This window comes from Ixodes scapularis, unplaced genomic scaffold (assembly GCF_016920785.2).
Source record: "Ixodes scapularis isolate PalLabHiFi unplaced genomic scaffold, ASM1692078v2 PGA_scaffold1__304_contigs__length_218370807, whole genome shotgun sequence".
Classification (NCBI taxonomy): Eukaryota; Metazoa; Arthropoda; class Arachnida; order Ixodida; family Ixodidae; genus Ixodes; species Ixodes scapularis.
In genome coordinates, this window is record NW_024609846.1 from 123,730,031 (window position 1) to 123,737,912 (window position 7,882).

The 7,882-nt window shown below is 44.8% G+C and overlaps 1 pseudogene; it reads left to right on the plus strand.

The window, feature by feature from the left end:
- Positions 1–4,406: 4,406 nt before the first annotated feature.
- Positions 4,407–7,524, plus strand: LOC120838216 (annotated as a pseudogene).
- The last annotated feature ends 358 nt before the right edge of the window (positions 7,525–7,882 follow it).

A 7,882-nucleotide genomic window follows, 5' to 3' on the forward strand; every position in this document is an offset into this window, starting at 1 on the left:
ACAGAACAAGGCATGGGGTATATTTCGCCGTTATCCCACTGCTTTCAACCTGATTGAATTTAAAAAATGTAGGGCCAAGGCACGTTGGACACGGAAACAGGCAAAGAGGACATCATGGGAAAAATATATATCTTCTCTAAATAGTTTTGTCCCAGCTAAAGAAGTTTGGGATCGCCTGCGGAAAGTTTGAGGAGATTACCAATCTTTCCGAACTCCTCTGTTTTCTTCCCCCTCTGTATCGCTGAAAGATCAAGCAAATGTTCTTGGGGAGCATTTCCATCTTATTAGTAGCTCCTCTAATTTTAGCGAAAAATTCAAGAAGTTCCAGTCGACTATTGAAAAGCAGCCCATCTCGATGTCGGAGGGTGGTTCATTTTTTTACAATAGACCATTCACAATGTGTGAACTCAAAGTCGCTCTTGGTGCAAAGAAGCAGTCTGCACCAGGGCCAGACAGACTCCACTATGAAATGTTGAGGAAACTGTCCCCTGAATCTATGAACGGTTTGTTAACTTTCTTTAATCATCTATGGCAAGCTGCTGCCTTTCCTCGTTGCTGGAAACATGCCCACATAATCCCTTTTTTGAAACCTGGGAAAGACCCTTCCATTCCTACGAGCTATCGTCCCATCGCACTCACAAGTTGCTTAGGGAAGACTTATGAGCGGCTTGTGAATCGTCGTCTTGTCCATTTCTTGGAGACTGAGAATTTTTTTGATGTAAACCAGTGCGGCTTTCGGGAGGGACGAGCGACCACCGATCATTTGGTTCGCCTAGAGACCGCTATACTTGAGGCATTTGTACACCGGCAGCATTGTGTCTCGGTGTTTTTTGATTTACACAAAGCATATGATACCACATGGAGGTATGGAATACTTCGTGACTTGTACAACTGTGGTGTACGGGGCCGCATGCTTCAGTGCATACAGAGCTTTCTCAGCGAAAGAACCTTTCAAGTCCGATTGGGCTCCACACTTTCAGATGTTTTTTCTCAAGAAAATGGTGTTCCTCAAGGAGGAGTGTTGAGCGTTACCCTCTTTGCTGTAAAGATTAACAGTCTAGCTAAGGTTATGCCATCATCAGTAACTTACTCTCTATATGTGGATGATGTGCAAATCTCTGTGTCTTCCTGTAACCTCTCCAGTTGTGAACGACAATTGCAGCTTACAATCAATAGAATGTGTAAGTGGGCAGACGAAAACGGCTTCAAATTTTCTCCTGAAAAAACAGTCTGTGTTCCTTTTTCATTACGCCGGGGATTGTCTCTTGATCCTTCCTTGCATCTTAATAGCATTGAGATATCAGTCCAACAAGAACACAAATTTTTGGGTGTTATTTTTGACAAGAAACTTACCTTTGTACCCCATCTGAAGAATTTGAAACGGAAATGCTTGATGTCATCAAGCATCCTAAAAGTGCTATCGCATATGTCGTGGGGTGCTGATAGGCGCTGTCTTCTACGACTGTATAACTCCTTAGTTCGATCCCGCCTCGACTATGGTGCAGTAGTATATGGGTCAGCGCGGCCATCCGCTCTTAAGATGCTTGACCCAGTACACCACCTTGGACTACGACTTTCTACAGGTGCATTTCGCACATCTCCTGTGAAGAGTTTGTATGCTGATACGCATCAAATGTCCCTTGAGAAACAGGCAGTACCTCAGCGTCTCTTATGCTTACAAAATATTTTCAAATCCAAAGCATCCCTCCTACAGTGCCCTTCATGCTTGCAGAAGTTCACAACTTTTCGAAAACAAGCCAAGCATTGTTAGACCATTAAGCCTCCGTTTGCAAAGTACTTGTCAATCCCTTAATATCCCCCTCCATGAGATTCCCTTGCTTAAAAACACTCATAGGGTTGCTCCATGGGATGTTCTGCCGATTTTCTGTGACTGGTCACTTGCAAAATACAGTAAGAGGGTCATTTCACCACAAATCCTCCGGCAGGAGTTCCTCTCCTTGCAACAAAAATATGCAGACTACCTGGAGTTTTATACAGATGGGTCCAAATCGTTCTTTTGTAGGGTGTGCTTTCTATTCCGCCTCCTACAGCAAAGCCACACAAGTTGACTCTAGGGCAAGCATTTTCACTGCAGAGCTTTATGCTATTTTACTAGCGGTCGAACATATACTCGACAATAGTATAATGAAAGCTGTAATTTTTGTCGACTCACAGAGTGCCTTATTGGCTGTGTCCTCCCTGATGCCTACAAAGAACCGCCTTGCACAACATCTACATGGTAAGATCAATAGCGCCCTGCGACGCGGTCGGGACATTAAGTTCTGCTGGGTGCCAAGCCACGTTGGGATTTTGGGCAATGAAGAGGCGGATAAATTGGCCGTGTCTGCCCAAGGCTCGTCTATGACATTCAATTGCTTACCTTACCAAGACTTGAAACCACTTCTGAGGAAATCTATTTTTCTCAAATGGCAGCTTGAATGGGATACAGAGAGCAACAACAAACTTCACATTATCAAGCCCGTTCTGAGCGTTTGGGAGAGCTCTTACAACAGGGAACGTCGTGTGGAGGTTCTTCTATGCCGTCTAAGAATAGGTCACTCCCGTGTGACACATCAGTATCTGCTTCGTGGTGAGGATGTTGCACTATGTGAACATTGTGGAGAGCTTCTGACCGTGTTGCACATTTTGTGGCATTGTTCGTCCCATCAACCACTCCGTCAATCATGTTTTCTCGAACTTTTTAGGGATCATCTCCCATTTCATCCCTCTTTTTTGCTTGGTGATAAACCTTTAGTTCCATTCAGCCGTCTCTTAGACTTTTTAAAACAAACTGGATATTTATACCATTTGTAAATATGTAGCTTCAAAGTAAACTTTTGTTACAATATGCTCTAAATACATTAAGTTTGGCACATTATGGCCTTCGTTGCTGCTGCGCCAGTAAACTCCTAATTATCATCATCATCAACGGTGTTCAAGTGTGCACAACAGTGTATGCAAGGGGCTGAACCCAGCTCCTGGAAATTCCAGAGAACACAACAACCAAGGCTCTATCTGAAACACCGTTCAACACTATCATCTGTAAATCCATAGACAATGACGTGCGCATGGTCATAAGTCAAGTTCTTTTACAAAAAAATCTCATCGAAAATGGAGGTGCACACACGATTCCAGCCCGACGGAAACAACAGAGCGAGAAGCTCAAGCTGCTCGGCTCCACGAACTCACATCGAGCATGCAAGCACGCGGGCGGTCATGCGTCACCTTCTTTGATGCAAAGCCGACCGAACACACTGCAGCAGAAAGCACAGACGGACGCCACACATGGCACGGACGAACGACGTACGGACGAGCACAAGCCATGCAGCATGATGCTGAGGCGACGGCGTGCAGGCAAGCGCGGGCAGGCGGCCCACGGCAGGCCATGGCAAGCGCCATTCATCACATGGTTTTTGTGACGTATTAGACTAAAACTTTTTAGTCGTTTTGAGTAAATTGCATAATTCTCCGAGAAGGAGAGGGAACGGCTCGCGTCTTCTCTACCTCGCGGTCTTGAGGGAGCGAAGCGAAGAAAGGAGGGAACTAGGTATCTTGACGGTCGCGCGCCTCGTCGGCCTGGTTCAATCTCGACCTCTTTTTCCAAAAATATGGTCTTCCATTTGAGATATCCTTACTAGTAGTGTTGTAGTGATTGTAGCGTCCCGCCTACATTGTTTTTTTTTTTTAAATCAAAATTTCGGTTCACCATCCTTTTAAACTTGCTATCTGGGCCGCGAATCGGCTTCTGTGTCCTCTCTTATACTATATTACTCTATGGGCTCACTTTCAGGTGGCGCAGCCTGTACCGCGAGCCACGCGCTCCTGTGTTCTTATTTCATTTTTCCCCGATAGTACATGACAAGCGCCGACTTCATAAAAATTCAGTTGTAAGTCAGCGCTTATCGTGTACATTCCTCTCACTCGTTCTTCGTCTAATTTTTGCGCTTTTTTGGTTGCAACGCTACAAGGGGTTTACTTTAAAGACATTTCGTTTAACACCTCAACTGCAACGGCTCGCATAGGCGAAAACACCGTGTTCAAGCCAAGCCTCTCCAGCATGCAACAAGTGCTGTACGCTTTCTTCCGGTAAGATATACTGAGTTGCCAGTACGAAGCCGCGACCGCAGTCAGGGCCCTCTTGGGCATCTTCTACTCCGAAAAGCCGCACCCTGTCAATGTGGAGGGCCAGTTGTTCCGCCGCCTCCACATTTTCACTTCTGTAAACCACACACGGTGTCGCCGGGATGCCTTCTTCATGCAGATGCAAAAACAGAACTGACTCAATCACAGTACAAAAAAGAGGCAGGCACCAATTCTACTGATTATGATTTGATTTTACTACTAAAATTCACTACCTAGCACAGGGATGCTCAAAGTGACGGTTGCAAAGTCTCAGAGAGCTGTTGATGGCCTATGTGCACTACTTCAAATCGGTATTATTCTATCACCTTTTTTCTATCTCGATAAATTTTCTTCACATATACGAAGAATATTTACCGAGAGTCGGCGCTTCGGCGGCAGCTGTGATGAGCCTCTGCTACGGGTGCCGTGGCTGGAGGTCACAGCATCCGTAGGATTACTTAGTCTACAGTCCATGACTTGTTGCATTATGGATATATCAGAAAGTGCACCCTAATAATCGCGAAATGAAAAAAAAAAACAAAAAAACACTTTAAATTAAAACATTTAGAAATAAAACTCAATGCTTTTTCCCGCTATATTGTGAATGCATTAGTAGGTTGCGCAATCAGGTGCCAAGACTTTTATAAATATCTTCCCTCCAGTTCCTTAAGTTCGCAAATTATTTTAGAACGAGGCCACAAAATAGTATTTGCAGTTAGGCTGGCTCAGGGCCATATTGTCGCGAATAACAATTGATGAGGCGATAAACACTGAAGAAACTAAACGTTTAATGGGGCGAACTTGTGCCCAAAAATAAAAAGGGAACAGATGAAAGCAGAGCGTCTGGGGCGTCGAAGTCCGCGTGACAGCAGAGTCGAACGCTGGGGCGAAACTGACTGCGGCTCGCCACGCGGAGCCCCTTATGTACATGCGTGAGCTTCTGGAATAATCGGCGTAGAATGTTCAATGCGTAGAACAAGCAACGCAATTCTCGAATTTACCAGAAAACTAAATTGCAGGAATAATAAAAGTTGGTAAAACATATAAAATAGCGCAACAGAAAACAAGGACAAGAAGTAAACAGGACAGGCGCTAACTTTCAACTAGTTTTATTCTGGAAAATCGAACACATATATACACACGACAGGCAAAGCAGCACCACGTAAAAGTTGATTAATTTTTCACCCGATCATTCAAAAACTGAAATTCATTACAATGAAGAACAATAGAAGTGTCGCTGACACATGCCGTCCCACTTTTTTTTATAAAGAAAGCTTCCAATAGCTCTCGAGCGACCGTCTCTCGGCTTCTTCCTAGTATCCGCATCTAGCCGCGCAAACTACAGAGTTTTGGTGGCATTGCACCCTTCGAGTGCCCAGGACAGCCGAGAAAAAGGCAACAGCCCCGGATGGTTTGATCGTGCTGGGCGACACCAGCATTCCAGCTCAAATATCCTCTGCCCTCAAGAAAGGACCGAAATTCAGCACCGAGCCAAAGATTCCAGCCCATGAGCTTCTTGCTCTTAATCGTCGAATGTCCAACAAGGCGGAGCAGGAAGACCGTGAACGATGTCTTCTTGATGGTGCTGACTGTCTTCTGCGAACGATGACCAGGAGTTCTCGCCGAGGCAGGGAATCGACTGACAGTGTGGTGACTTTTTTCAGGGAAAAAGGTCTTCGACTCTTACAAGCGGACAAAGAGGGCGGCTTCGTCGTTATGCCGTCTGATATTTTCAAGGAATGTGCAGAAAAGGCCGTCATGAAGAACTTTGCCCTGGCTGACGTCAAACCGCTAAAGGTAAAGAAGACTGCTGTTTCTTTGTGTAAGAGCCTAGAGCTGCAAAAACTGGCAAAAGCTGTCGGCGATTCGAAAAACGTTACTTTAAAGGTTTTTTTTAATGTAAAGACGCATAAGGAGGGTTTTCCGTTCCGAAGTATTGTTAGTGAGAAAGGTACTTGGCAACAGGAGGTCAGCAAATATCTGCTAAAACACCTTAATGGGCTTACTATGAATGACCCCTTTGCGACCAGGAACTCGTTGGACGTGATTGAAGAATTAAGAAGTAACAATTTTGTTGGTTACGCTTTTTCTATTGATGTAGAGGATTTGTTTTATTCAGTGCCGCATGAAGAAATGTACCGCTCTGTCATCGGGTGTATCGAAGCAAGTGGCGTGGTGGCTTTCCAGAATGCTTCTGGTATTCCTCTGGACAGCTTCATGGCATTACTGGAATTTTATCTGAGTAGCACGTTTGTGTCGTTCGATGACAAGCTGTTTATCCAGCGCAAAGGCATTTGTATTGGGTCATGCGTCGCTCCGGTGATTTGTAAAATTTTTTTGTCCGCTGTTGATCGTGAATTGAATCGTGTTTTAGACGCCGACAATGTTCTTAAGGTTTTTAGATACGTGGACGATTTTCTTGTACTTTTAAAAACTAACACCCCTGTGACGCACTGTGATACAGTACAAAGTATTCTGTCAGCTTTTGAACAACATGGGAAAGGTCTATTTTTTACTCATGAGCTTCCTGACAACAATCATTTGCAGTTTTTAGATATTAACATCACCATCAATGAACGACGTGTGTGCTGGATGTATCGACCTCGCGCGCGGAAAGAATTACTTCCTTTTGATTCAGCGCATTCAAAGACTGTTAAGAGAGCTATTGCAACTTCGTGCCTGGAGTCTGCACTGCTGAAGTCTTGTGACCATCAGGCGGATGCTAGTTTTAAATATCAAATTTCTAGACTGGAATTAGCTGGCTTCCCGTGTTCGGTCTTGGTTTCTGTGGCGGAGACCGCCTTACAAAAAATGAAGGGGTTGAAAAGAAAGGTCCCAACGAGGCAGAGAACAAAAAGACCAGAGGTCATTCCGTACATACGCAAGGTTGCCCACAATCTGAAAAAAGTTGCAACCAAGTACGATGTTCCATTTGTATTCTCTGCCCCAAAGAAGTTGGCTGGGTTGTGCGCCCGCATCTCTGATGAGGAGGCAAAAGCACCGTGTGATAAAAAACACGTCACCCCTTACGTGGACTGCACAGTGGGTGTGGTCTACGAAATCCCACTGAGTTGTGGAAAGGTATACATTGGCCAGACAGGGCGGTGCATCAATGACCGAGCACGGGAGCACGCTTTATCAGTAAAAAATAAATATGGCTCGCATTTGCCTATACATTGCAACACGTGTGGCTGTGTTCCGCGACTTCAGCAGATGCGGATACTAGGAAGAAGCCGAGAGACGGTCGCTCGAGAGCTATTGGAAGCTTTCTTTATCAAAAAAAGTGGGACGGCATGTGTCAGCGACACTTCTATTGTTCTTCATTGTAATGAATTTCAGTTTTTGAATGATCGGGTGAAAAATTAATCAACTTTTACGTGGTGCTGCTTTGCCTGTCGTGTGTATATATGTGTTCGATTTTCCAGAATAAAACTAGTTGAAAGTTAGCGCCTGTCCTGTTTATTTCTTCTCCTTGTTTTCTGTTGCGCCATTTTATATGTTTTACTAAGATAAACCAACTAGCCCAAGAACGTACCTTACTAATAAAAGTTGCGTCGCTCCCAGGAATCGAACCCTGGCTTTTCGCATCGGAGGCAGGCACGATAACCGTTGGGCCACGCGCGCGGCCTACTTGGCCAGCTTTGCGCGCGGCATTACTCCCCTCTTTAAAAAGAGCATCGTCCCGATGCAACACAAAACAAAACAAAGCAAATAAAAAGAACGGTAAACTAAAAAGTCATTTGGAACACATTAGGTCCAC